Source organism: Canis lupus, chromosome 3 (genome assembly GCF_048164855.1).
Source record: "Canis lupus baileyi chromosome 3, mCanLup2.hap1, whole genome shotgun sequence".
Lineage (NCBI taxonomy): Eukaryota > Metazoa > Chordata > Mammalia > Carnivora > Canidae > Canis > Canis lupus.
In genome coordinates, this window is record NC_132840.1 from 35189638 (window position 1) to 35207254 (window position 17617).

Below are 17617 nucleotides of genomic sequence, written 5' to 3' on the forward strand. Positions count from 1 at the left end.
AATAGTCTGAATTTGTTATCATCATCGGTCATCATGCTTTTTCTTTCCTGCAGGTCAGGTGTCCTATCTGGTGTTGACAATTGTCCATCCTAAGTCTAGGATCAGTGTCTGGAACTTGCCCTTGGCATTGGTGTTCTTACTGGGGTGGCCCCCAAAACAAAGATGGGCATGTAGGTAGAGGCTTAGCAGGAGCATGTTTCTCTGGCAGGGGTAGAGGTTGGGACATTAAATAGTTGCTTATGGTAGTAGTAGTCCTATCATAAGGGGATAACCTTGAAATGCCTTTTCTTGGTGGCTGGCAATGTTGCCAGTTTTTCCAACCAAGAGATATAGAAGATAAGTACTGAGAGCCAAGGTCTGTGCAGGACATTTTTGGATACATCAATTCCTCAAAGCTTTGTGTTGTTATCCTCATTTTACAAATGGACACCTGGGGCTCAAAGAGAAAAGGTCAGTTAGATGGTGGGATTGGTATTTGAATATGGTCTGGGTGATTCCAGTGCCCACAGGCATGCTCTATGCTAGTATCCATGCTACATTCAATTTTGAGTTGACTTTTGAAAGCTGAACAAGACTGCAGTAGCAAGGAAGGACTGGGAGGGCGGGCACTTTGAGACACCAGCACAGGTACAGGCAGGAGTCAGGTGTAAAGGGAAAATAGGAAAATAGGAAAAAGTCCCATGTGATTAGATTATAAACCACACAAAGGGGTTGTTCTGGATAGAGATGATATTTGAAAGACAGGTTGATGCCAGATGGTGAAGGATCCTGTAACCTCCAAGCCATGAGATCGTAGGTGAGTTACTTCACCCTTCTGAGTGTTAGTCTTCTGATCTGGGAAGTGGGGCTAAAATGCCCTTCCTGATTGCCTGCATGCTAAAAGCACCTAGTGAGTGCTTGGGGACAGTGAATGCTGCTCCCTGTTTTGCAGGACCTGGCAGGCAGGCTGGCTGGTGAGTGAGGGGAAGGAGGAGGGGTGGGGACGCAGGGCTGGAGGGCTGGCACTGCATCAGCACCTCCCGCAGCCCCAGGTTCTTCCAATCCCAACAACCCCTTCAGCATCTGAGAGATCAGCTTCAGGCCCATTTGGTGTTAATTACAGCAACCCAGGCTTCTCTGTGTGAAGGAAACAGGCCCTCATTTCTCTCATTAAAGTAAAATATGACCCATTTTTATGCCTGCGTATTTTGTTGCCGAGATTACGAGAGTCATCTTTTCTGTTTATACGGAACAGAGAAACGTTACACCAGGCAGGCGGCCTGGGCCCCAGAGTCTGGGGAATAGAAAGCAGATGTCGTCCTCAGTGTTATTTGCCCCCAGCTTCCATCTCCTCCTCCCTGCTCTTCTCCCTCTCAGAAGCATAATCCTCCTTTCAGATCCGCACGAGGTAAGTGGATCGTAAGAGAATAAGCTCTCATTTATTGGGCTCTTTACCAGGTGCCAAAGCCCTGTAAACAAGTTCCCCCTTTAATTCTCCCTAGAAGCTCCAGGGGTGGTTGGTATTAATCCTCACTCAGCCCTGGTTCTCTGGAACCAGGAATGCCCCGAGTTTTTCTGGTGCCCCCAGTCAAGGGAAAAAAACGAATCTCGCCCATCACAGGTGCGGTTACAGCCCTTGGTGCATGGCCTGGCCAGTCTTCTGAGCTCTGCCATGTATTGTCCTAGGAGGGCCTCCCCACAGCTGAAGGTGACTGGGGCCTGAGGGTTTCGGGGATTCCTCTGAGGCCAGTTAAAATGGTGAGTGGTGGGGGTTTGGAAAGATTTTAGGCGGAGAATTGACAATATAAGGTGCATGATTTTGAAGGATTGCTCTGATGACAGGAGAAGGGGTGGGAGGAAAGTGAGCATGCAAGAGGTGTAAGAAAAATCATCCCCAACATGCAAATAAGGTGAAGTCTGCCTGTTTTCTCATTGTTACACAGAGCAGTGTCTAACAGGTCTATCCAAGGGGTATTTAGTTCTCTTTAAAACTTTTTCTGTAAAGGGCTAGGCAGTAAATATTTCAGTGTTGTGGTCCATATGATCTCCAACAGGGTTACTCAACAATACCATGGAAGCAGGGAAGCCCTCAAAGGCAATATGTAAATGAACGAGCATGGATGGTGTCAATAAAACTTTATTAACAAAAACAAGAGGTGGCTGCCATTCTTGCTCTGTGGGAACGTACTCCTGTTGGACATACTATTTACTATTGATCAGAGCCCAGGCCCTGTGAAAATCCTCCTTGATTTGTGGATTTTTGTCAGAGATAAAGAAGTTTTTGTCTAATAGGAAAAAATAATTCTATTTTTACTCTCCCAAAGGACATTAACTCATTTTGTACCTGACAAGAAATCTTATTCTAATATTATCTCTGTAGGACTTGTATGTCAATACTCAGCTCTTCCAATGCTCTCCAAGCCAGCTTTGCAATCTGGCTGGTTCTCTCATTGATGAATTAAATAAATTTTTACACAGCTAAATTACAGTGGTATGACAGTCATTTTTATTTTGACTTTCTGAAAATTGCATTGTCTTGAAGCAGAGGAAAGTGTCAGGATAAGGCTGTGGAATCATCCAGAAAAAAATAGACTATTCAGATGGAGCAACTAGGACATGCTAGAGATTTTTAAGAGGTATGATTGATAGGACTCATGAACCGTGATACAGAGGAGTGAAAGAGAATGAATGGGTCCCACATTGAGCTTGCCATGGTGGCTAATCAATGACATTGCCCCTCACAAAGCTGGGCATGCCATCAGGGAGTGCTTACTCCCTTAGCCTGGAAAAGTTGTGTGGCTTGGAATAGACTGGGCAGGGGTGGGCAAATAGCAAATCATCATGCCACCCCCAAAGGCCACTTGTTCTCACTGGCTTGTCGAAAATTCAATTTCTCGTATCTTGATATTTGGCAACCTGATGTAAGCATTCAAATACACCATGCCCCGGAGTTTTGCAGGGTCTCTGGGTACTCCTGCAGGACTAGTTTTTAGGGGAATACTGTAAGGAGGTTCACTGGTGTCAGTATCCCTTTCCAAGTGGGGCTGCATGATGGGAGGGTGCACAGGCCAGCGGGGGGCTCAACTCGGTGCTCTGTGCAGGGTGACACAGATGTCCTTGCTTTCCTGAGGCAAACAGTGGAACTGGGGGAGACTGCCCTGTATCATAACTGCCTTTCCCTTACTTCTGGAAATTTCTCCTATAGATGTGCATGTATATTTATGTCATAGCAGATACACAAGCTGCATTTTCTGTTCTTTTTTTTTTTTTAAAGATATTCATTTATTCATGAGAGACACACAGAGAGAGGCAGAGACATAGGCAGAGGGAGAAGCAGACTCCTTGAGGGGAGTCTGATGTGGGACTTAATCCTGGGATCATGACCTGAGCCAAAAGCAGATGCTCAACCACCCAGGTGTCCGCAAGCCACATTTTCAACAGTTGGGGCCAGTTATCGAATTCCATACAGTACAGTGCCAGGCTCCCCTAGCAAAGAATATGCTCTTTAGGCTGATAAGGACTGATCTCCAAGGTAGGGTATGAAGTGGCCTGTGAGAAATGAGCATGTCCAAAGGGGGAAAATAAGAATACATATGAAGTAGCTACAGAAAAGCACACAAGAAACTAATAGAAGTGATGTCCTGTGGGGCAAGGGAAAGTAGGTTGGGTGCAGCATGTTGGAAGCCAGGTTTTATGTTGTTTCTATTTTTGAACCATGTAGAAAAATTACCTGATTACCTGTGAAGTGAAATGATAGAGAAAGCACAGGCTCCACATAGGAGAAGCCCGTGACCCAGTCTGGGGTAACAGGGAAGGCCCCAGAGAGGAGGCAACATTTAATCTGAGGCCTCAGATCAGTCAGAGTTGGCCAACTGTGGGGAGCAGAGGGATGCTTTGGGCAAAGAGAGCAGCATGGGCTAAGAGCTTAAGGTGAGAGAGTGTGCCGAATTTAAGGAACTAAACTGTGCTATGACTGCACTGAAGCTTTCTAGCTTGGGGTTAAGGTAGGAGCAGAGGGGCTGCCATTTATCAAGGGTTTACCAATGACAGCAGGTGCTGCGGGCATCCTGCCCACCAGACACTTTGCCAAAGCCATCACCTGCCTTGTCTCACCCACTCCTCACATGAACCAAGCACCACTAGCATCCTCGCTTTCCAGGTGAGAAATAGAATCTCTGAGAGTTCAAGTCACATTTCCTGGTCATGCAGCCATTGAGCGGCAGATGGCAACCCAAGCCACTTGCCTGTCTGTGTTGTCGTCTATAAAAGGGGGACGCTGACCTCATAGGTGAGACAAAGGCTGGGGAAGCACCTCGCTGAGCACAGACACATCATGGGGATGCCCCTAACCTCACCTACTACTAACTGGTGGTGCCCCGAGTCCCGGCAGGTTACCCTGACTACCCTGTACAGCCTGCTGGAAAGGGCTGGGTCTGAGGGAAAGCAAAACTCAGTAGCCAAAATTCTTTACTAAGAGAGCAAAAGCAATTATTCTAAAGAAAGGGGTGGGAACCATACTAAGCCAGATCTCAATATAAGATTCTCAAATCCCTTTTTCTTTCACAACCCATGGAGGGTTATTCCATAGAGGTGACACTGAGCAGAGTGGCCATGAGCACTGGCACCCTGCCAAGCACCCCGCAGGTGTTGTCCCCTACATGGTCTCAGCTACTCCTTGCTGCAGCTGGCTGAGGAAACCCTTGTTATCCCTGTTTTATAGTCCAGGAAACAGAGGTTAAAGGAAGTTAACCAATCTGCCCAAGGTCATGCAGGTAGTAAGCACTGAACCAGAACTTGACCCTGGTCTCTGATGGATGACAGAGCTTTTTGCATTTTAACATATAGCCAGGAGATTAGGACACAGTATGAGGAGAGCTGTGGTTCAACCTAGGTCTGCGGCTCAGCAAGCCCTCAGAGGAAAAGCCCAGAACCTTCTAGAAGGATGACGAGGTGCCCTTCAGTTAAAGTCCTGAAGATCAAGAAGCTGCTGACCAGTTGGGAGGAGAAGGAAGAGTGTTCCAGGTAGACGGACAGGTAGTGACAAAGGTTTGGAGGGACCGAGTGTGGCCTCATTTAGAGAACATGTGGTCTGGGGCAGCAGCGGGAGAGAACAGAGGGAGGCAGGAGGTGGGCCATGAGCTCCTGGACTTGATTTAATACATGAAAGAAAGGTATCTGTTCTCAGCAAGTCCATCATCTCACTGTAATCTAAAAATGAGAAGAGAGGGGCCCCTGAAAAGTGTTTTCCTGTTTGAGCCAGGTTTGCAGTGAGAGGACGCAGCTGGCTGGTGGCTCCGGGAGGATCAGGTGTCGAGTCTGGAAGGCCGCGGGCAGGGGGCTCGTGAGGGGGCTGCAGAGCACGGCGGCCGCTCCTCGCCTCTGCTCAGCCACCCTGCCCCGCTGGCATTCTCGTCTGTTCCTCGTCCAGTCGCTGCCCCACACCTCATCAATCACCCTGGGCTTGGGGCAATGGGCCCACGGTGCTGCTGCAGAGACCCCCACGGCTGGGTGCTGACAACTGGCAAGCCGGACTCTGTGTGTTGGTGGCTCCTGATGATCTGGAGGCAGATAAGGGCCATTAACACCGTTAGTAATTATAGAGCCCGGGAGCAGGCCTGCTCGTCCCTGACAGGCAGAGCTGGGAGCAGACAGGGAGATCTGGGGCTTCGTGCGCTATTATTTAATTTATTTAAATGAGTTGATAGAAGAAATCTCTTGGAACAGTGCCCAGCACAAAGCAGGTGCTCCGCAAGTCTTCGCTATTATTATTAGTGGGGTCATATTTATATGTGGAGAGGGGACTTGCCCAGTTACACAGCAAGTGACTGCGTGAACTGGGATGGGTACAGGCCAGGCCTCTTTCCCGGGCATCCTTCTGCCCTGGGAAGGGCTCCGCTGGCTTTCTTTACACCTGGTGACTAATAGTTTGAACTGATTAGGGTCAGTCCTTAGAAAAGGCACAACAGGAAGCTTATTATCTGAGGGTGCAAGAGACAAAGGCCACCTTTCCTCAGAAAAATGCCTCTTTATTTGATCTCATTTCCAAACAACACTGCGCAATATGTGTCTCCGTATCACACAGCAGGAACCTGAGTTTATACGTAGCACATCCAGAGGCCTGCTTTCGGGAGATGCTCTATCAATTTTAACTTCCTCTGTTCTCTGGGTGGGCGCACACTTCTCACTTATGGAGGTGTTTGCATTAAAACTTCACTCCCACCCAGCACTGACCTTTCCTCCTTTCCAAAGTGAGACATGAGAAATACTGATCAGGGGAGTGAGGGAGTCACCAGCTTGGAGGGGTCCCCGAGAGGTCAGGGCTGACCTGGTGGCCAGTGGGTGGCCAGCTGCCGGGTGGGATGGGAGTGCATTGAAGGGCACCCATTTGTCTTGTCCTTTGACATTTGAGGTAAACTCGTACCTGCTTCTCCTCTGCAAAGCCTGTGCACTATCTGCCATGGAAGAAAATGTCTAAATAAGATCCAGGCGGGCTGACTTGAGAGGGTTTCTGTACCAGCCTGGGAAAGGTGGGTGGTGGGCCAGGGGCACCAGGATGTCCTCAGCCCAAAGAGGTGGAGCCAGGAGGGGAAAAATCAAGAAGGGATTTGCTTAGGGAGTAGTCACCACGGTGGGTGGTGGTGCTAGGCCCAAGATCCTTTTTGAAATTTTCTAAAGTGAGTCTTAGGGGAAGTAAAAGGCAATTGTATTTTACCAGGGAGATGCGGCTTACAGGAGGACATAATGTAGTACAGGGTTCAGGGCCCCATCTCTGGAACCAGGGTTCATATCCCAGCCCCCTGGTTCTTTAGTTACTGTGTGATCCTTATCAGCTTTCTTTTTTCTTTAGATTTTATTTATTTATTCCTGAGAGACAGAGAGAGAGAGAGAGAGAGAGACAAAGACAGAGACAGAGGGAGAAGCAGGCTCCACGCAGGGAGCCCGGTGTGGGACTCGATCCCCAAACTGGGATCATGCCCTGAGCTAAAGGCAGACGCTCAACCGCTGAGCCACCCAGGTGCCCCTCCTTATCAGCTTTCTTAATCTTTTTTTGTGCCTCGGTTTTCTCATCTATCAAGTGAGAGAAGATTGCGATTACTTGCCTTATAAGTTGATGTGAAGATTAAGGGTTAATATATGGGAAGGGCTTGGAACAGTGCCTGGCACACAGTAAGCCCCATATAAATGTTGCATTTATGTATATATGGATGTACATTGCTATTTTTTAATGTCTACTACACCTCAGGTGCTTCATATACATGTGTCTCTTATTGAATTTTCACAAGTGGTTCTCCCTGCAGAGAGTAAGTAGGCTGAGGTGTTGACCCTGATTACCAAGGACTGCACTTTCTCCTGGGTCAGGAGGACTCAAAAATTCTTTCAGTCCCCATGTGAAATCTCTATCTTCCTTGAAATGTCCCCTGTTGGGAAGAGAGAGTGGAAAGATTAATGGGGTTTCTTTATGGGCATTCAGGGCGCTAAGACAAAGCTACAAGTCATCTGCCCTGTGTCTGAGGCCAGTGTTCTTTTCTGGATAAAATGGGTGCCATGGGATTCCCAGGTGGCTTGGTGGTTTAGCGCCTGCCTTCAGCCCGGGGCGTGATCCTGGAGTCCTGGGATCGAGTCCCACATCAGGCTCCCTGTGTGGACCCTTCTTCTCCCTCTGCCTGTGTCTCTGCCTCTCTCTCTGTGTCTCTCATGAATAAATAAATAAATAAAATCTTAAAAAAAAAGGGTGCCATGCGCACAGCCTCATGTCAGACTGCATGCTTTGCCTCATCTTAGTCTTGACAGCTATGTGGCCGTGAAAAAGTCACGTCACCTCCATGAACCTCGTTTCCCTCTGCCTTTCCTATTTGCAGGCGCTGAGACTGGGGGTGGGGGGGCAGCTCATGGGGAAGGGGGATGCCAATGACAGGGAGAGCTGCTTGTAGATGGAGATTTGCAGAGATACAAGGAAACTTCAGCCATTGCCATTCTTGAAGATGCTTCAATAAATAATAATAATAATAATAATAATAAATAATAATAATAATAATAGAAGGTAAAAAAAAGAGCCACACAGGATTATAAAACAGGATGTGTTAGAAGGCAGGGCAAGATCATCCCCTTCTAATCTTGTCAGTGCATGTCTGGGGCTGTACGTATCACCTCCTTTGAAGCCTACATGGAACATCCAGTGAGGCCCTGTGGGTGGGGCGCCGTGGATGGGGCCAAGGAGCCTCCGGACCCTGCTGAGATAGGTCATGGATTTGATGGGAAGAACTGATCTTCCCTCCTTCCCCTAGGGTGTCTGGAGTCTCCTACCTCCATGCCTTTTCTTGTCACCTTGCTCACAGTTCCTCTCACCTTCTTCTGTGACTGGTTCAGGTTCAAGAGAAAGGTTGCCAAGTCGGTGGAGCAACACCAACCATCTCCTCTTGGCCTTCAGCTCTTGGAATGTGGCTCTACCTGCAGAGCTGCTGCGCTCCAGAGGCCTACAGCTTCGGAGGTATTAGAACTGTAGAGACCTATGCTTCTGGGACAGGGCTGAGTCCTGCATACCCACATGGATGAGCTGTAAGCAGCTCAAACCTTGAGACTGGATCTGATGATCACTCAAAGCCAGTGACTGGCACAGAGACTGGCATGCGACAGGTACTTAAGAATGAAAGAATCATGAGTAAAACAGACATAGGCCTTGGCTTCCAGGTCCCCCATGAGGTCTCCCCAGGTATCTGTTCTTCCTTTAGTCACAGTGCTGCCTTGATTTCACAACTGGTCTCCCCTCATTTGATTGTGAGCGCTAGGGCCAGCCTCATGCCTGTCTCAGTATCTCTAGTACCTAGCAGTGTCTACTAGTACATCGGAGGTACTCAAAACACAATGAAAGGATGAATGAATGACTGCCTCCTATGTTGTATTCATCAGTGGTTGCAAGCTGGAGGAGCAAAGCCAGGTACTAGAGCACCCTGTTGTGGCCTCTGCCTCAGCCATGCTCCTCCCTGGAGCATATGGCTTGCTACATAAATCCAAGCTGCAGGAGGACGGTGTTGGCGGCAGAGCAAGTTGGGTGCCATTTGCAGACCTTTCCACAGACATCAGCTGCTGATGCATCCTGCAGTAGATGGCCCAGCTCTTCAGGAGACAGAACAGAAATATATTAGCCTAGAATTATCATTGTTTTCTCACTCAGCTCACTGTCTTTCCCCAGAATTAGTTCATCCCTTAAGCGGCCAATTGAGTTCCCTCCTCATTGGAGGAGGGACAGATTAGCAGGGGCCCATTCAAGGTTAAGTGGAGCAGAATGTTTTCTAAAGATTCTATCCAATAGTCCTCATTTTTACAGAAGAGGACATTAAGTCTAGGAGCTAAATAACTTTCTCAGGATCACAGGACTAGTCAGTAATTACAGTCCCGGTTATGATTTATTGAGCACTTACTGTGTACTAGCCTTTAATAGAAATGCATTGCTGCATTGCATACATTATCATATTTGATCCTGGTTAAAGCAACCTTATGGATTGGGTTTAATTACCCCCACTTGACAGAAGTAGAAACCGAGGCTCAGAAAGATTAAGTAACTTGCCCAATGCAACCTCGTTAGATATTGGCAGAGCTCAAGCCTGTGGCACAGTGGTTCTTGGTCAGAAGAATGTATACTTTGGAAGAGCCTCGGACACTTTTAAAAAATACTCAGACCAGAGCACCACCTTAGACCTGCCAAATCAGAACTGCTCTATTCCGAATAAGCTCCCTGAGTGATTCTGATGTGCTTTTGTGCTTGAGAATCTCAGCATAAAGAAACTCAGTCTCGTGTTTTCTTATCTGAAAAACGGGGGCCGCTGGGGCCCAGGGCTCCGTGCAAGGACCCAGGAGAGCTGATGCATGTGAAAGGGGCCGACCCAGCGCCTGTGCAGGGGTGCTCGGTAATCGCTGACTTCCTTGTCCTAGCGACCAGGGAGTGCCCGGAGGGCTTCGGGTCTCTTGTGTGTGTACATGACCCCACTTTGCCAGAGACCCAGAACACTGTTTTTGGGGCTTTGGGGTTCAGTTTCTTGATTGTTTGTTATTATTTTTAATAGAATTCAGGAGAAGGCCATGAGTGGGCCAGACATCTGTGATAAATCTGCTGGGGTTTTTACAGGAAAGATTTCCCAAGTTCACTCTACTCTATATTTCTTGCTTTTCTTTCCAGCTACAACACAGCCAGGAAAATATCTCTCTTGCGCTGAAAGAAAACAGCCTGTGAGCCTCTCGTGAAAGTTGACTGAGGGAATATGAGTGTCAGATTCTATGGTGAATGGGTGCAAGGATGTGGGGAGCCTTCTTCCTGAAACAGCCATCGGAAAAGGAAAGTGAGCGTGTATTCCAACCCCCCATTCCAGTCTGAGTACCAGTGCTTCCCATCTGTTAGCTCCCCTTGTGTAGGACCACCCTCCTGGGGAGGAGTAGTCTTCTCCCTATTTTACAGATGAGGAAACAGGCTCTGAGGGTTTCTGTGACACAATCCAGGCTCTGCCACTGGTGAGCGGGTTCAAACCTCGTCTGTCTGCTTCCCAGCCTGCAGTCTTCTCTGTACCACAGTTGTCTCCTCTGGTTTCCTGTTTGCCTCTAGGGGTTTCCAAAACCTTAATTTCACAATGAAAACAGACACATTTTAAAAGGTTGCTCCAGAAAAAAGAGCAGCAGAAGCAGCAGTCTTTCCACAGTGCAGCATTCTTGCTCTGGCTGGTATCCCCAGTGCGTGGCACCAAGCCTGGCTCTAGTTGGTGCAAATGATGGACAACAATATGGGCAAATGGATCCCTCTTTTGCTTACCTGCACCCCTTTCTTCCCACAGGGGCCTACTTGTGCCCATTTTTGCCTCCACTTCAGGGCTTCTTTCCATTGTGCCTGGGTGTGCTCCCCTGGGAACTCCTTTGCTTTGCGGCCAGTCTGGATTTCAGGCCCCTCCCCACCCTAACCTTGTGCTTGACCTGTCTTGGGAATAAACAGTCTCCTCAGTTTCCTCTTCTCATATTCATTAGAATGGGTTTTCTTCTCTGGATTTCCATTCTGAGATATTAAGCCATTGTCAAATATATGTCTAGTTTTACTTTAGATATAGTAAATAATACTCCTAACAGTGATAGGTGTAATGTTTAGGGCTTCCAATGTCACAGAAACTGTGTTGATCACTTCATTTACGATGCCTGGAATATTGGCACCCTATAGTGGCGGATTAAATAGGGTCCTCTCCCAAAAGAAATGTTCAAATTCTAACCCTCATGGCCTTTTTTGGAACTAGTGTCTGTGCAGTTGTAACTGAGTTAAAGGTCTTGGGATGATGTCATCCTCAATTTAGAGTGGGCCCTAAATCCAGTGACTGACATCCTTATAAGAGAAAGGAGAGGGAGATTTAACATGGAGACACAGAGAGGAAATCCATGTGAAGGTGGAGGCAGAGATTGGAGGGTGTAGCTACAAGCCAGGGAATGCTGTGGACTGCCAGCAATCACCAGAAGCTAGGAATGAGATATGGAATGGATTCTATCCCAGAGTCTCCAGAGGAAACTAACCCTGCCAATACCTTGATTTTGGACTTTTAGCCTCCAGAACTGTCAAAAAGTAAATTTCTGTTGTTTTAAGCCAGCAAGATTTTGGTAATTTTTAATACCTATAATATAGGAGTTATTATTTTTTAAAGATATATTTGTTTATTTGAGAGAGAGAGTAGATGGAGTGGCAGAGGGAGAGAGAGAGAGAATCCTCAAGCAGACTCCTCACTGAGCATGAAGCCTAATGCAGGACTTGATCCCAGGACCCTGAGATCATGATCTGAGCTGAAACCAGGAGTTGGCTGCTTTACTGACTGAGCCACTCAGGTGCCCCTGTTTTTTTTTTTTTTTTATGTTACAGATAAGAAAACAGAGGCTAAGAAATAATTTAGGACTTTGTCTAAGATCACAGAATTGGCAAATGCCTCAAATTGGATTCTAACTCAGTTCTGGGGCTGGCTTCATAAGTGTGCAACCTGGGCAGCTGCACAGGGCTGTGTACTCAGAAGGGCTCCACCCTTGGCTTATTGCTCTGTGGTACTTTCTCAAAATTTTAAATTTTTGAGCAATGCTCTGCATTTTAATTTTGCACCAGGCTCTGCAGATTGTGTTTAAGTTCTAACCAGGCTTTCTGGTGTCCAGACCTCTGCTCTTGCCTTTCTCATCTATACTGTCACAACCCACGTGCTGCTCCCTCAGTCTCATCCATCCCCATAGCCTTAGTCCCAACCCATCTTCCCATGATGAAGGCTGAATAAGCACCCCAGAGATGTTCATGTTCTAACCCCCAGCACCTGTGAACACATTCCCTAACACATAGTAAAAAGGATTTTACAGATGTGAATAAATTAAGAATCCAGAGATGGAGAATTAATTACCCTAGATAATCTGCTGGGCCAGACATCATCACAACAGTCCTTAAAGAGAGATCCAGGAGGAGTTAGAGTCATGGGAGAAAGCAATATGATGACAGGATGGGGGTGGGGGGGTTACTTTGAAGATGGAGAAAGAGAGGGCTAACCAAGAAATACAGGTGCCTTCTAGAAGCTGAGGAAGACAAAGAGATGGAGTCTTCCTTCAGAGCCTCCAGAAGAAGCCAGCCCTGCCCACACCTTCACTTTAGCTCAGTGAAATGCAGTTTGGAGTGCTGACCTCCGGAATCATAAAGAATGAATTTATTTTTAAAGCCACTAACTTTGTGGTCATTTGTTACAGCAGCAAGAAGAAACTGATACACCCTGCTTCTAAGACTCACTTCTGCTCTAACCACAAATCTGCAGAAGAGAAGTAAATCATCCTGGAGCTATTGGGGATGAGAAATAGAACTGTAGTTCAACAGAAAAACATTCAAAACATTTATGTAATCCTTATATGTAATTGTAGAAATCACAGATTTTCAGAGGCAGGATTCCTTTTCTGAGGTTCATTTAGTATGCAAGAGGAAATGATTTCAATATTTGTAGTTAAATTATCAAAACTATTAATGCAATACAATTAAAACCAGTTTAGAAATCCAAAGAATATCAAAAAGTGTGTCTTTTAAAAATCTCTCTTTGCTTCTGTGTTAATCTCTCATTATTCTGAAAGGAAACATGATTTTAATGTTTCTGTTATTTAATAGGTCTACTTCTGCCTAGTACATAAAACATTAAAAGATCATTTTTAAAAAAGATTTTATTTATTTATTCATGAGAGACACAGAGAGAGAGAGACAGAGACACAGGCAGAGGGAGAAGCAGGCTCCATGCAGGGAGCCCGACGTGGGACTCGATCCTGGAACTCCAGAATCATGCCCTGGGCCAAAGACAGGTGCCCAGTCGCTGAGCCACCCAGAGATCCCCTAAAAGATCATTTAAAACATGAATTTAATATAAGTCTCTTTTAGGGGGGAAAAAAGAAGGAAAAACAATCATCAAAATTCTACAACACCAAGCAAATAAAACTTAGAAAAAAAATAAAAAAAGAAACCCAAGTCCATTTTTCCTAGCCCCTCACTCCCCACAAAGGTATGCAGCTGAAAAAGTATGAATTTGATATTAAACTCTGTTCTGTAACTTCCGGTCTGTGTGTGTTTGGGCAAATCACTTTGTTGGTCTGAGTCATATTAGGTCCATTTCACAAACAAGGAAATTGGGCCTCAGGGCTGGGTCGCAGAGGAAATGACCTGTGTCTAGCATGATGCTCATCATAGGTGTTAGAGATGATGCTGTCAAGTACTAATTACTGTACCTTCTTCCTTTCATGTAGCAGCAGACATATTCTAGACTTACAGCTTTTGAAGCATGGTTATCAGGGCAGAAACCCTGATTTTGTTTTGTTTGTTTGTTTGTTTATTTATTTATTTATTTATGAGAAACACATGGGCAGGGGGGCACAGACACAGGCAGAGGGAGAAGCAGGCTCCCTGCTGGAAGTCCGACGTGGGACTCAATCCAGGGTCTCCAGGATCACAACCCTGGCTGAAGGTGGCACTAAACCGCTGAGCCACCAGGGCTGCCCCAAAACCCTAGTTTTAAAAAAAATCACCTTAGGATTTCTAAGTAGGCACTGAAGTTCCTAGCAGCAAACAGTCTATACAGAAGACAAAGCCCAGACCAACCTGGGACAAGCAGTTTATGCATAAAATGACCAAGGATTCAGGAATGATGCTGTAGTCTTGCATAAAAAGAGTTCAAACCTTTCTGAGTTGGTAGAAAGATGGAAGAGTTGGGAGGAGGACAATAGAGTGAATCTCTGGTGCAAGTGTCCCTGTCCTACTTGGGGACATGAAGCAGAGGGTGAAGGAATTCCCAGATGGGTTTGATGCCTCCCAAAGAAGAGCGGCAGGAGATCCTCTGCCCAGAGTCTGGTTCCTTGTTCTGGAGCATTGTGAGCTCTACAAGGATCTTACCCTTGATGAGTGGGGCCCTCGTCAGAGGGCTACATGGGAAGGGTAGTAGAGTAATAGACTATTTGCTCAGCTCCTTTAACTGAACCCATAGTAACAGTGACTTAAATGAGAGGGTTATTTCTGTCACCTTAAAGTTAAGACTGGTAGGTGGTCCAGAGAGGAAAGGCAGCTCTGCTCCATGAGTCTTCTGGGGCTGTGGTTCCTTCTTTCTTGTTACTTCACTTTCCCCTGGGGTATTGGTTTGGTCTCCCTAACTGCAGTTAGTGCTCATCCACCACATCTTCATATCAGTGAGCTGGAAAGGGGAAAGAAAGAAGGAAGAGGAATGGGAAGCAACCTCTCCCCTTCTAGGACATGACCAGAAATTTCACATATCACTCCTCATATCCTATTGGCTGGAACTTGGTCATATAGGTATCCCGAGCTGCAAGCAAGTCTTGGAAATGGAATCCCTAGCTGCATGATCATCAGACCAGCTGAAACTTATAGGTGTGGGGCTTTATAACTAATAGGAATCAGGATAGAATGAATATTTGGGGACAGTTCATGACTCTGCTACAGAGAGCCTACAGAGAATGGCAAATATTTCTCTGTTGGCTGAGGTGGGGATTCAGTGGAGGAAGTGGAACCATTGTGACCCTATGGAATAAAGGACTGTGGGAGCTGAGGAAAAACGTCTGAACTGGGCAGCTGGAGGATCAAAGTTTCTAACCAATGCTTCTAAGAGTGCAGGTAGGCAAGGTGAGAACGAGACATTCTGGATCTTCAACACCTCTGCGTTTGTCCTTCACCTCATCTAAACACAACTGACTCAAGACAGCAATGGCTGTAGCTTCCCTTCTGTTTCTACAGCTCAGGTGAATTTCTCTTTTGACCAATTCCAATATGAAATTGCATAGAAAGGAATTCTGGTTAATGTAGTTCTAGGCCAGCCATGGTGACAGAGTTACAAACTGCCACATTCATGTTTTTGAGAGCATTGGAGACTGACTTGACATTGAGATGGAGCAGATCTTGGGGTTGCAAGGCTGGGTAAGGGATTAGGGTGGAAGGTTCTGCATGGGCCACATGGGAAGCCCTGCTGCTGAGGATGAGATATCTTTGCCTTCCTGGCCCTCTTCTTAGTGCCTTGACATCATGTACCAGCCTCATCATTCCAACACCCCCACTCACATCAGGACTAAGGTGCAAGCTTAGGTTTGGTCCCAGATGGAAGTTCTGGCTTAAGAAAACCGTGGTTTAAGAATATTTCAAAGGGATTATATGAGGATTTCTGCCTTTGGGCAGAATATGGGTTTAGAATAGAAAATAGGTGCTTTTAGAAAAATGAATGGCATTTCTTGCACTTGACTGTTTAGTGAGAAATTCACATACACTGAACTGGTAATCAACAAATCTCATCTGCCTTCTTCCTTTTTGCCAGATCCAGCCAAATCAAAGGACACCGTTGGTCTCTCAGTGGAACATGCTCTGGATTTGCTTGTGTGCTTCCTTCTTTTGTGAGTGCTCTCTCACTTTTGTCACCTTGATTATATTTTAAGCAACCCCACCTGCATTTCTCCCCCATGATTCAGCTCAAATGAACTTCTCCTCTGTTGAACCTTCCTGCCCTGACTTCTCGGTGTACCCCAGAGGGTTCTGTCAAAAGCTGATTTGTATTTGCCTGATGGCAAGTGATGCAGAGCATTTTCTCATGTGCGTGTTGGCCATGTCTATGTCTTCCTCTGTGAGATTTCTGTTCATGTCTTTTGCCCATTTCATGATTGGATTGTTTGTTTCTTTGCTGTTGAGTTTAATAAGTTCTTTATAGATCTTGGAAACTAGCCCTTTATCTGATACGTCATTTGCAAATATCTTCTCCCATTCTGTAGGTTGTCTTTTAGTTTTGTTGACCGTATCCTTTGCTGTGCAAAAGCTTCTTATCTTGATGAAGTCCCAATAGTTCATTTTTGCTTTTGTTTCTTTTGCCTTCGTGGATGTATCATGAGATACCACCTCCCACCAGTGAGAATGGGGAAAATTAACAAGGCAGGAAACCACAAATGTTGGAGAGGATGCGGAGAAAAGGGAACCCTCTTAAACTGTTGGTGGGAATGTGAACTGGTGCAGCCACTCTGGAAAACTGTGTGGAGGTTCCTCAAAGAGTTAAAAATAGACCTGCCCTACGACCCAGCAATTGCACTGCTGGGGATTTACCCCAAAGATACAGATGCAGTGAGATGCCAGGACACCTGCACCCCGATGTTTATAGCAGCAATGTCCACAATAGCCAAACTGTGGAAGGAGCCTCAGTGTTCATTGAAAGATGAATGGATAAAGAAGATGTGGTTTATGTATACAATGGAATATTACTCAGCCATTAGAAACGACAAATACCCACCATTTGCTTCAACGTGGATGGAACTGGAGGGTATTATGCTGAGTGAAATGAGTCAATCGGAGAAGGACAAACATTATATGTTCTCATTCATTTGGGGAATATAAATAACAGTGAAAGGGAATAGAAGGGAAGGGAGAAGAAATGGGTAGGAAATATCAGAAAGGGAGACAGAACATAAAGACTCCTAACTCTGGGAAACGAACTAGGGGTGGTGGAAGGGGAAGAGGGCGGGGGGTGGGGGTGAATGGGTGATGGGCACTGAGGGGGGCACTTGACGGGATGAGCACTGGGTGTTATAATGTATGTTGGCAAATTGAACACCAATAAAAAATTTATTTAAAAAAATCATATTATAACCTCGTGGGGGATAAAAAAAAAAAAAGCTGATATGTGCGCTTGACTCAAAATACTGTCTCTCCAACTGAATGGGGAGCCCCTTGGTCAGGGGCCTCACAGATCACACATGCTGGCATGCCAGTGCCAGAGAGCAAGACACCATAAACACTTCTTTCCGATTGACTGGGTGGACCTGTTTCCAAATTGGGAGCAAACAAATCAGGTGATTATTCTGTTTGGAAGAAAACACTATTCTCTAAATATGTTGGTTCTCTGCTGACATCATTTGATTGTGTTGATAAAAATATAAACCTAAACTGTATGTCATAGGGATCTTTGAGTCTTCAAGTATAAGCTATTAATTATGTATTCATCTCCTTTCATTTCCTCCACTGACCTCCTTCCCACATATTTTCATCTTGCCTAAACTGCAGAGAAACATCTCTAACTTCAGGCTCTTGTTACTGTATTAGTTTCCCATGGCTGTTATAACAAAATACCACAAATCTAGTGAC

General features: G+C 46.0%; 1 long non-coding RNA gene across 1 annotated transcript; it reads left to right on the forward strand.

Moving 5' to 3' along the window:
* Positions 1-1104: 1104 nt before the first annotated feature.
* Positions 1105-13699, forward strand: LOC140624702 (uncharacterized). The gene is made up of 3 exons (XR_012024172.1): positions 1105-1387; positions 8347-8467; positions 10154-13699. It is a non-coding gene; the product is annotated as an uncharacterized lncRNA (long non-coding RNA).
* Positions 13700-17617: the final 3918 nt, after the last annotated feature.